Raw genomic sequence first — 14,898 nt, 5'->3', positions numbered from 1 at the left:
CACTACTACTATTCTACTGCTACTACTACTACCACTACTACTACCTACCACTACTACTACCACTACCACTACTACTACTACTACTACTACTACTACTACTACTACCACTACTACTACTACCACTACTACTACTACCACTACTACTACCACTACTACTGCTACCACTACCACTACTACTACTACTACTACCACTACTACTACTACCACTACTACTACTACCACTACCACTACTACTACCACTACTACCACTACTACTACCACTACTACTACTACCACTACTACTACTACCACTACCCCTACTACTACTACCACCACTACTACTACCACTACTACCACTACTAATACCACTACTACTGCTTACCACTACCACTACTACTACTACTACTACTACTACTACTACTACCACTACTACTACCACTACTACTGCTACCACTACCATTACTAATACTACTACACCATACTACTACTACCACTACTACTACTACTACCACTACCACTACTACTACCACTACTACCACCACTACTACTACCACTACTACTACCACTACTACTACCACTACTACTACTACCACTACTACCACCATACTACTACCACTACTACTACTACCTAGAGTACTACTACTACTGCCACTACTAACCACACTACTACCCACTACTACCAACTACTACCACCACTACTACTAACACTACTACTACCACTACTTACTACCACTACTAGTACCACTACTACTACCACTAGTACTACTACCACTACCACTACTACTACCACTACTACTACCACTATTACTACCACTACTACCACCACTACTACTACCACTACTACTACTACACTACTACCACCACTACACTACTACCTACTACTACACCACTACTACTACCACTACTACTACTACACTACTACCACCACTACTACTACCAACTACTACTACTACCACTACTACCACCACTACCACACTACTACCACTATTACACACTACCACTAGTACTACTACCACTACCACCTACTACCACTACTACCACCACTACTACTACCCACTACTACTACTACCACTACTACTACCACTACTACTACTACCACTACTACTACTACTACCACCACTACTGCTGCTACCACTACTACTACCACTACTACTACTACCACTACTACTACTAACACTACTACTACTACCACCACTACCACCAAAATACTACTACTAAACCACTACTACTACTACCACTACTACTACCACCACTACTACTACCACTACCACTAAACACTACCTACACTACTACTGCTACCACTACTACTACTACTACTACTACTACTACTACTACTACTACTACTACTACTACTACTACCACTACTACTACTACCACTACTACTACTACCACTACTACTACCACTACTACTGCTACCACTACCATTACTACTACTACTACTACCACTACTACTACTACCACTACTACTACTACCACTACCACTACTACTACCACTACTACTACCACTACTACCACCACTACTACTACCACTACTACTACCACTACTACCACCACTACTACTACTACTACTACCACTACTACCACCACTACTACTACCACTACTAATACTACCACTAGTACTACTACCACTACCACTACTACTACCACAACTACTACCCACTACTACTACCACTACTACCACCACTACTACTACCACTACTACTACCACTACTACTACCACTACTACTACCACTACTAGTACCACTACTACTACCACTAGTACTACTACCACTACCACTACTACTACCACTACTACTACCACTACTACTACCACTACTACCACCACTACTACTACCACTACTACTACTACCACTACTACCACCACTACTACTACCACTACTACCACCACTACTACTACCACTACTACTACTACCACTACTACCACCACTACTACTACCACTACTGCCACCACTACCACTACTACTACTATCACTACTACCACTAGTACTACTACCACTACCACTACTACTACCACTACTACCACCACTACCTACCACACTACTACTACCACTACCTACCTACTACTACCACTACTACTACTACCACTACTACTACTACTACCACCACTACTGCTGCTACCACTACTACTACCACTACTACTACTACCACTACTACTACTAACACTACTACTACTACCACCACTACCACCAATACTACTACTACTACCACTACTACTACTACCACTACTACTACCACCACTACTACTACCACTACTACTACTACCACTACTACTACCACTACTACTACTACCACTACTACTACTACTACTACCACCACTACTGCTGCTACCACTACTACTACCACTACTACTACTACCACTACTACTAACTAACACTACTACTACTACCACCACTACCACCAATACTACTACTACTACCACTACTACTACTACCACCACTACTACTACTACTACTACTACTACTACCACTACTACTACTAACACTACTACTACTACCACCACTACCACCAATACTACTACTACTACCACTACTACTACTAACCACCACTACTACTACTACTACTACTACTACTACTACCACTACTACTACTAACCACGAACTACTACTACCACTACTACTACTACTACTACTACTACTACTACCACTACTACTACGACTACTGCTACTACTACACCACTACTACTACTACCACTACTACTACCCCTACTACTGCTACCACTATACAACTACTACTACTACTACTACGACGACTACTCTACTACCACTACTACTATTACTACTGCTACTACTACTACCACTACTACTACTACCACTACTACTACCACTACCACTACTACTACTACTACTACTACTACTACTACTACTACCACTACTACTACTACCTACTACTACTACTACCACTACCTACGACCACTACTACTGCTACCACTACCACTACTACTACTACTACTACCACTACTACTACTACCACTACTACTACTACCACTCCACTACTACTACCAATACTACCACTACTACTACCACTACTACTACTACCACTACTACTACTACCACCTACCCCTACTACTACTACCACCACTACTACTACCACTCCTACCACTACTACTACCACTACTACTGCTACCACTACCACTACTACTACTACTACTACTACTACTACTACTACTACTACCACTACTACTACCACTTACTACTGCTACCACTACCATTACTATACTACTACTACCACCTACTACTACTACCACTACTACTACTACCACTACCACTACTACTACCACTACTACCACCACTACTACTACCACTACTATACTACCACTACTACTACCACTACTACTACTACCACTACTACCACCACTACTACTACCACTACTACTACTACCACTAGTACTACTACCACTGCCACTACTACTATCCACTACTACTACCACTACTACTACCACTACTACCACCATACTACTACCACTACTACTACCACTACTACTACCACTACTAGTACCACTACTACTACCACTAGTACTACTACCACTACCACTACTACTACCACTACTACTACCACTTTACTACCACTACTACCACCACTACTACTACCACTACTACTACTACCACTACTACCACCACTACTACTACCACTACTACCACCACTACTACTACCACTACTACTACTACCAACTACTACCACCACTACTACTACCACTACTACTACTACCACTACTACCACCACTACCACTACTACTACCACTACCACTACTACCACTAGTACTACTACCACTACCACTACTACTACCACTACTACCACCACTACTACTACCACTACTACTACTACCACTACTACTACCACTACTACTACTACCACTACTACTACTACTACCACCACTACTGCTGCTACCACTACTACTACCACTACTACTACTACCACTACTACTACTAACACTACTACTACTACCACCACTACCACCAATACTACTACTACTACCACTACTACTACTACCACTACTACTACCACCACTACTACTACCACTACACTACCACTACTTACTCCACTACTACTGCTACCACTACTACTACTACTACTACTACTACTACTACTACTACTACTACTACTACTCCCACTACTACTACTACCACTACAACTACTACCCTACTATACCACTACTACTGCTACCACTACCATACTACTCACTATATACTACACTACTACTACTACCACTACTACTACTACACTACCCACTACTACTACCACTACTACTACCACTTACTACCACCCCTACTACTACCACTACTACTACCACTACTACCACACTACTACTACTCTACTACCACTACTACCACCACTACTACTACCATACTAATACTACCACTAGTACTACTACCACTACCACTACTACTACCACAACACTACCACTACTACTACCACTACACCACACTACTACCACCTACTACTACCACTACTACTACCACTACTACTACCACTACTAGTACCACTACTACTACCACTAGTACTACTCCACTACACTACTACTACACTACTATACCACCACTACTACTACCACTACTAACTACCCTCTACTACCACTACTACTACCACTACTAATACTACCAACTACTACTACCACCTACTACTACTACCCTACTACTACCACTACTACCACCACTACTACTACCACTACTACTACTACCACTCTACTTACCACCACTACTACTACCACTACTGCCACCACTACCACTACTACTACTATCACTACTACCACTAGTACTACTACCACTACCACTACTACTACCACTACTACCACCACTACTACTACCACTACTACTACTACCACTACTACTACCACTACTACTACTACCACTACTACTACTACTACCCACCACTACTGCTGCTACCACTACTACTACCACTACTACTACTACCACTACTACTACTAACACTACTACTACTACCACCACTACCACCAATACTACTACTACTACCACTACTACTACTACCAACTACTACTACCACCACTACTACTACCACTACTACTACTACCACTACTACTACCACTACTACTACTACCACTACTACTACTACTACCACCACTACTGCTGCTACCACTACTACTACCACTACTACTACTACCACTACTACTACTAACACTACTACTACTACCACCACTACCACCAATACTACTACTACTACCACTACTACTACTACCACCACTACTACTACTACTACTACTACTACCACCACTACTACTACTAACACTACTACTACTACCACCCACTACCACCAATACTACTACTACTACCACTACTACTACTACCACCACTACTACTACTACTACTACTACTACTACTACCACTACTACTACTAACACTACTACTACTACCACCACTACCACCAATACTACTACTACTACCACTACTACTACTACTACCACTACTACTACCACCACTACTACCACCACTACTCTTACTACTGTTAAAATAATCCTGCAGCAACAGGAAATGTAAATTATTATCTGGATTATAATTAATTTGTTTATTGATTTATTTCATTGAATCCTTTTTAAACCTCAAATACACTACAAGTTTGACATTTCTTGCATACGTCTGTAGAGTCCATCGTGTCGGGACAGTGATCCTCACACTAACACTGTATTTAGAACAGGGTGCTCTCCTCACAGGACCTTCTAAATGAGAGTGAGACAGAGAGGCACAGAGGCAGAGAGACACAGAGTCACATTTGACAAATAAACAATTTAGCATTCAGCCTTTTATATGGGAGGTGTGTGTTTGTCGGGAGGGGGTGCTAAAGGAAAATATTAACATGTTCCCCTACGCCTAAAGGAAAGCCCCTGCCTGCAGAAAAAAATGGCTGATATGTGCGTACATGTATATTGGCAGCTGTGACCCAATTTTACAGAGAGGCAGAGGGGCAGAGAGACACAGAGAGAGAGAGAGAGAGGCACAGAGGCAGAGAGACAGAGAGTGACAAAGCGAGTCACATTTGACAAATGAATCATTTAACATTCAGCCTTCTATATGGGAGGTGTGTGTTTGTCGGGGGGGGGTGCTAAAAAGGGAAGATTAATAAGCCAATGTTCCCCTACGCCTAAAGGAAAGCCCCTGCCTGCAGAAAAGAATGGGCGATATGTGCGAATATTGGCAGCTGTGACCCAATTTTACTTATTCATACCACAGACAGACAGACAGACAGACAGACAGACAGACAGACAGACAGACAGACAGACAGACAGACAGACAGACAGACAGACAGACAGACAGACAGACAGACAGACAGACAGACAGACAGACAGACAGACAGACAGACAGACAGACAGACAGACAGACAGACAGACAGACAGACAGACAGACAGACAGACAGACAGACAGACAGACAGACAGACAGACAGACAGACAGACAGACAGACAGACAGTTAGTTAGTTGAAATGTGGTAAAGGGAAATGGTGTAATCCCCGCAAATCATGTCTTTGTCTCCCTGAGGACAACTTTTCCATCTGCCTCTGTTTTCCCCTCTCTGATGCACACTGTGTGTGTTTTATGCATATGTTCTGACAAGTGATGGATGCACAAGTAATGAGAAAAACATCTAAGAAAAACCTGGTGGGTGCTGAGACACTGTAAAGACGCTTCTGAAACCACACAATGTATAAGTAATTACACATCAATGTTTAACAGTATTTTAAGTGTCACTTTATGTGAGTGGTGGGAGGACACTTAACATTTCTCCGTTGGCTGGATGTCTCTGGAGCGGAGTCGCACTGGGGAGACAATATCGCTGAGTATTTATCAGGTGCACAGAGGGTGTGAATTAAGTGTGAGTGGTTACAGCTGTAGCCAGTTAGCCATATAACACCTGGGAACAGACGGAAAGCATGCATGCTTTACCCCTCTGAGTGGTCACAGACACACACGTGCACGCACGCACAACGCACATGCGCACACAGTAACTTACAATGAAAAGTGCTTAGACCACTTGAAAAGTGCCAGGAATTCTAAATGCATTGTGCATTTTGATCACTATCATATCATCACATTCTATTCTTCTTCTTCTTATATTATATTATTATAATTATATTACGAGTATTATTATATCATTGTATTATTATTATTGTATTATTATTATTGTATTATTATAATAGTATTATTATATTATTATATTATATTATCGTTATAATATTATTGTTATATTATAATTATTATATTATAATTATTATATTATTATATTATACTTATATTATTATTATATTATTTGTATTATATTATTTTTATTACAATATTATCATTTATTGTTATTATTATATTATCATTATATTATTATTATTATTATTATTATTATATTATTAGTATTGTTATTATTATATTATCATTATATTATTATTATTATTATTATATTATTAGTATTGTATTATTATTATTATTATTATTATTATTATTATTATTATATTATTAGTATTGTATTATTATTATATTATTATATTATTATTATTATTATTATATTATTAGTATTGTATTATTATTATTATTATATTATTATTATTATTATTATTATTATATTATTAGTATTGTATTATTATTATATTATTATATTATTATTATTATTATATTATTAGTATTGTATTATTATTATTATTATTATTATATTATTATTATTATTATTATTATATTATTAGTATTGTATTATTATTATTATTATTATTATTGTATTATTAGTATTGTATTATTATTATTATTATTATATTATTATTATTATTATATTATTAGTATTGTATTATTATTATTATTATTATTATATTATTATTATTATTATATTATTATTATTATTATATTATTAGTATTGTATTATTATTATTATTATTATTATTATTATATTATTATTATTATTATTATATTATTAGTATTGTATTATTATTATTATTATTATTATTATTGTATTATTAGTATTGTATTATTATTATTATTATTATATTATTATTATTATTATTATATTATTAGTATTGTATTATTATTATTATTATTATTATATTATTATTATTATTATTATATTATTATTATTATTATATTATTAGTATTGTATTATTATTATTATTATTATTATTATTATTATATTATTATTATTATTATTATTATTATATTATTATTATATTATTATTATATTATTATTATATTATTATTATATTATCATTATATTATTATTATTATTATTATATTATTAGTATTGTATTATTATTATTATTATTATATTATTATTATTATTATTATATTATTAGTATTGTATTATTATTATATTATTATATTATTATTATTATTATTATTATATTATTAGTATTGTATTATTATTATTATTATTATTATTATATTATTATTATTATATTATTATTATTATTATTATTATATTATTAGTATTGTATTATTATTATTATTATTATATTATTATTATTATTATTATATTATTATTATTATTATATTATTAGTATTGTATTATTATTATTATTATTATTATATTATTATTATTATATTATTATTATATTATTAGTATTGTACTATTATTATGGTATCATTTATTATTATTATTATATTATTAGTATTGTACTATTATTATGGTATTATTGTTTATTATTATTATATCATATTATCATTATAATATGATTATATTATTATTATATTATCATTATAATTATTATATTTTTATTATATTATCATTTATTATTATCATTATATTATCATTATAATATTATCATTATATTATTATTATATTATCATTATTATTATATTATTATTATATTATATTATAATTATAATATTATTATTATTATATAATACTGAGTTTAATTGTATTTTTGTCAATGGTGACACAATAAAACCACAATGGAAAGGCAGGTGGCTTGCTTCGTAATAGAGTGTGTACTGTCAGCATAGTCATACCACTGTGTGTGTTTCAATACGCGGACCAACCCCACACCCCCGTACCCCACAGTCCCTCGACCCCACACCCCCCGACCCCACTTCCCCGACCCCACAGCCCCCGACCCCATAACACCCCGACCCCACAGTCCCTGACCCCACTTTCTCTGCCCAGCACCCCACACTCTCCAACCCCACAGCCCCAACAGTTCCTTTCTCTGCCCAGCACCCCACAGCCCCAACAGTTCCTTTCTCTGCCCAGCACCCCACACTCTCCAACCCCACAGCCCCAACAGTTCCTTTCTCTGCCCAGCACCCCACACTCTCCAACCCCACAGCCCCAACAGTTCCTTTCTCTGCCCAGCACCCCACACTCTCCAACCCCACAGCCCCAACAGTTCCTTTTTTTTCCCAGCACCCAGAGGGCACAGCTGAAGCATTATATGAATCTCTTGACAAAGCACTTTCTCTCGCAGGACTCAGCAGGAGCAGCAGCAGCAGGAGCAGCACACACACAGCCAAACTCAAGGTGACAGTTCCTCTTAGCAGCCCTCTGTCGTACCAGCCCAGGCTCTCACCGTAGTTTGTCAGGAGAACAGCGGCATGTATAAAGGATCGCTCTCAAAAGAGAAAGTACATGGAACAATAGGAATGGGAGGGGGGTTTTTGTGGGTCTCAGATGACGCTGCTCTTTGTTGCTTGGTCAGCGCTGTAAAAGCAAAGCATTGTACAACATCTTTTTTGAGTGTGGACCCCTTATACCTTGAGTTTGTCTGTATTTCTTCTACAGTCATTTCTTATCCATTGCCTCAGAGTGGGGAGAGATGAGGTCGAGGTTTTGGGGTGAATGTAAAAGCTGTTTGGATGTAGGATTGGGTTGGATTGTACAGGTGGTACTCTGAGAGTGAGAGCGTTGAGAGAACGATTTTGAGAATAGAACAGGTGATCTCTGAGCGTTCTGCTCAGGAAAGAGGATGACAAATGACTAAAATGGGACCAAACCCACGCTATCAATCACTGTCTGCTACCGCCCACATGGAAAGGTGCTTTTACATGGAAGCCAAACCAGCTGAAACTGGGTCCCTCACAACTGAAAGAGACGCATTTCCACTGTAATCTTCACAAAACAGATCTACACAGCAGCACACAGCACTGAAGCCAATTCCACTTTGATATGTCTTATCTTTACACATGGTTTAGTTACGCTTTTCATTCCAGCCAGTCTCTGATTTGGCTCATTTCGACATAACCTCTCCAGTTCCCAGCAAATCGTCCCCAGATCACTGTTGTAAATGAGAATGTGTTCCGTGTCACTCAACTCACCTGGTAAAATGAAGGCTAATAAATTAGAAATGATAGAAACATAGCCCACTCATGGAACGTGTGCTTTCAGAGGTTTGGTTAGCAGCTGGCCAATTACATTTCTTCACAGCAGTGTGTGTGCTGTATGTAAAAGGTAGCGTCCCCTTACAGACTGTAGAGTATGCATCTGAGTCCGTGTATATTTCTCAGAGCACATCCATCCATGCCTGTAACGTCCAGAACTCTTCAAAAGGGGGAGGTTTACATTTTCCATCACAACAAGTACGGACGGCGTCGTAAAAAGTGGTTACTAAGCAACTGCTTCATGGCTTCTCGATCAGTCGACTGTTGCAGGCATGTGAGGCTCTCTCTCGCTCTCTGACAAACAAACACACACACACACACATCATACCGTCTTATAAGGATTTTCTCAACGTGTCACTAATAGGTTAAACTCACAGAATCTTAATCTAATATGATTGAGAGCACCTGATAGATGTAGGTTTACCTGACACAGACAGTATCTTATTTCAGTCAATACCTCTTACCTTTAAGCATTATAAGACATTGAACAATTTGCATAGAATTGACATTCAATCCAAAAATAAGCAAGAAATAAACATTATGGTGATTAGTCTAGTTTTAGTTGGATGAAATTATCAGTTAGTTTTGATGTCGGCAAAAACAAAAATGTATATATTAAATATGAAATATATGTGTAATTGGTCAAACACATCCATGGTGTGCGGGTTAAAGGCAAAATTTAGAACAGAGGTGTAAGTTGGTCTGTTGGTATCACCGATATCCAGAAACCCGTTGGTGAGTGGAATGTCATTTACCGAGTTCTGACATCAGCGTTGGAATGATTGAGAGCATCTTGACTGGCCGCATCACCGCTTGATATGGCAACTGCTTGGCATCCAATCGCAAGGCGCTACAAAGGGTAGCGCCTATGGCATAGTACTGTACATCACCGCAGCCGTTCTCCTTGCCATACACGACATCTCTATACCAGGCGGTGTCAGAGGAAGGCCCTAAAAATGGTCAAAGCCACCCAAGTCATACACTGGTCTCTCTGCTACCGCACGGGAAGCGGTACCAATGCACTAAGTCCGGTACCAACAGGACCCTAAACAGCTTCTACCCCCAAGCTTTAAGACTGCTAAACAATCTGCATTTACCCTTTTTGCACTAACTCTTTTTGACTCATCACATAGTCACTTTATAGGGGCCTCCCACACAGCAGTCCACACTCCCAACGAGAGGCCCGGATACAAACAACTAATAGTTTCACCGCCCTGGAGCCTAATCTTCCTGCAACTTCATCGCTGGGGGTACCTGTGTCTGCAGCCGCTGTTCCTACTCTTTCCCCTACAGTTTCAAAGTCGACGTTGGCAACCTTCCGCCCCTGCCCTGGATCGAGGGTGTGGGAGGATTTCCTTGTCCTTCTCGCCAGCTGTGATTTTGGGCAGCTCCATGCTAAGAAATGTCACTGTTCCTGGTGCAAAAACACCGTCCTACCCCGGAGCTCGAGTAAATTATATTACTAAGCTGCACCGGAATGTTCAACGCCAGGACATGGAAATAGATTCTATCGTAGTCCGTGTGGGTTTTAATGACATCATGAAGGGCAGCTCTGAACAGTTGAAACTAGATTTTGAAGAGCTGATTGATTCTCTGCTAGCCACTCATTAAATACCCATCATATCTGGCCCTGTGCCCTCTCTGAATCGTGGCATTGAATGCTTTAGCAGGATTTCTCCTCACAACTGGCTGATTATTGCAGCTCATTGGCTGTAACTTTTCTTGACAATTCCGAAACCTTTTGAAGCAAAACTTCTTTATAAGGAGGATGGGATCCACCCAAATCATGTGTTTTCCTGGATCCTTTCACAGCATAATAAGGCTGCGTTGAGACAATGACTTATCAATGACCCAAGTCCAACTCATTTAATCCCTACCATTGTGTCGCTGAGTTGTAATATTGCTTCAGCAAATGTACATTATACAAGGGGTGTTGGAAGACACAATGTAAGTAACCTAATGTATGTCCCTAGTACTGCCCTGAATGCCTCTGATGATCCAACAACTATTGTATACAGTAATCATGCGCCTATGAACCGGAGTTATACTTTTAGCACTGAGGTGGTGTGCTCTAGTAGGAAGTCCACTGTGTGCAGCTCACCTTGCACTATCAAGTCTACTTCTGATAAGCTACCCAGTAAAGCATTATAAGCAATCAAGCATGACAAAAAAGTTCTAAAAATAGCCCACTTTAACACTGTCAACTGTGTTTATTTTCAGCAAACTTAACATGTGTAAATATTTGTATGAACATAACAAGATTTAACACCTGAGACATAAACTGAACAAGTTCCACAGACATTTTACTAACAGAAATGAAACAATGTGCCCCTGAACAAAGGGTGGGGTCAAAATCAAAAGTAACAGTCATTATCTGGTGTGGCCACTAGCTGCATTAAGTATTGCAGTGCATCTCCTCCTCATGGACTGCACCAGATTTGCGGGTTCTTGCTGTGAGATGTTACCCCACTCTTCCACCACTCTTCTCCCTGTAGCGCAAGTTCCCGGACATTTCTGGGGGGAATGGCCCTAGCCCTCACCCTCCGATCCAAAAGGTCTGAAACGTGCTCAAAGGGATTGAGATCCGTGCTCTTCGCTGGCCATGGCAGAACACTGACTATCCTGTCTTGCATGAAATCATGCACAGAACAAGCAGTACGGCTGGTGGCATTGTCATGCTGGAGGGTCATGTCAGGATGAGCCTGTAGGAAGGGTACCACATGAGGGAGGAGGATGTCTTCCCTGTAACGCACAATGTTGAGATTGCCTGCAATGAAAACAAGCTCAGTCCGAAGATGCTATGACACATCGCCCCAGACCATGATGGACCCTCCACCTCCAAATCAATCCAGCTCCAGAGTACAGGCCTCGGTATAACGCTCATTCCATCAACGATATATGCAAATCCGACCATCACCCCTGGTGACACAAAACCGTGACTCGTTGTTGCCGGTGATGTCTGATGAGTACCTGCCTTATGCGTTCCTGGTGTAACTCGGGCAGTTGTTGTTGCCATCCTGTACCTGTACCTGTCCCGCAGGTGTGATGTTCAGATGTACCGATCCTATGTAGTTGTTATTACACGTGATCTGCCACTGCGACGATCTGCTGTCTGTCCTGTCTCCCTGTAGCGCTGTCTTAGGTGTCTCACAGTACGGACATTGCAATTTATTTCCCTGGCCACATCTGCAGTCCTCATGCCTCCTTGCAGCATGCCTAAGGCACGTTCATGCAGATGAGCAGGGACCCTGGGCATCTTTCTTTTGGTGTTTTTCAGAGTCAGAAGAAAGGCCTCTTTAGTGTCCTAAGTTTTCATAACTGTGACCTTAATTGCCTACCGTCTGTAAGCTGTCTTAACGACCGTTCCACAGGTGCATGTTCATTAATTGTTTATGGTTCATTGAACAAGCATGGGAAACAGTGTTTAAACCCTTTAAAATGAAGATCTGTGAAGTTATTTGGATTCTTACGAATTATCTTTTAAAGACACGGTCCTGAAAAAGGGACGTTTCTTTTTGCTGAGTTTATGTAGCTTAAGAAACAATTTAATGAAATCAATAACTGGCTGGTAACAGATGACATTCATATTCTGACAATCTCTGAAACTCACTTAAATAATACCTTTGATAATACAGTGGTAGCAATACATGGTTATAACATCTACAAAAAATACTGAAATGCCAAGGGAGGCGGTATTTCTGTCTATATTCAGAACCACATTCCTGTAAAGAGAGGATCTAATGTTAAATACTGTTGAAGTAATATGGCTACAGGTTCATCTGCGTCACCTAAAGCCCATTCTGGTGGGAAGCTGCTATAGACCACCAAGTGCTAACAGTCAGTATCTGGCTAACATCTGTGAAATGCTTGATGATGTATGTGATATCAACAGAGGTATATTTTCTGGGTGATTTAAATATTGACTTGCTTTCATCAAGCTGCCCACTCAATAAAAAGATTTGAACTCTAACCAGTGCCTGCAACCTGGTTCAGGTTATTAGTTAACCTACCAGGGTAGTTACAAACAGCACAGCAATTAAATCATCAACATGTATTGATCACATATTTACTAATGCTGCAGAAATTGGCTTTAAAGCAGTATCCAAATCAATTGGATGTAGTGATCACAATATAGTAGCCATATCTAGGAAAACCACATTTCCAAAGCCTGGGCCTAATATAGTGTATAAGAGGTCATACAATCACTGTTGTAGTGATTCCTATGTTGTTGATGTAAATATGTGTTGGTCTGTGCTGTGTAATGAGGAGCAACCAGACGCTGCACTTGACACATTTATGAAATTGCTTTTTCCAGTTACTAATAAGCACGCACCCATTAACAAAATGACTGTAAAAACTGTTAAATCCCTGTGAATTGATGAGGAATTGAATAATGTTATGTATCAGAGGGATGAGGCAAAAGGAATGGCAAATAAGTCTGGCTGCACAAAAGATTGGCAAACGTAGTGCAAATTGGCAACTTAAACTGAATAAAAAGAACAATAAACTATACGATGAAACAAAGATCAATTCTATAAATAATGATAGTAAAAAGCTTTGGAGCACCTTAAATTACATTTTGGACAAAAAAGCAAACTCTGCTCCATCATTAATTGAATCAGATGGGTC

This window comes from Oncorhynchus kisutch, linkage group LG20 (assembly GCF_002021735.2).
Source record: "Oncorhynchus kisutch isolate 150728-3 linkage group LG20, Okis_V2, whole genome shotgun sequence".
NCBI classification, from domain to species: Eukaryota; Metazoa; Chordata; class Actinopteri; order Salmoniformes; family Salmonidae; genus Oncorhynchus; species Oncorhynchus kisutch.
Note: the sequence above shows the minus strand (reverse complement) of the source record.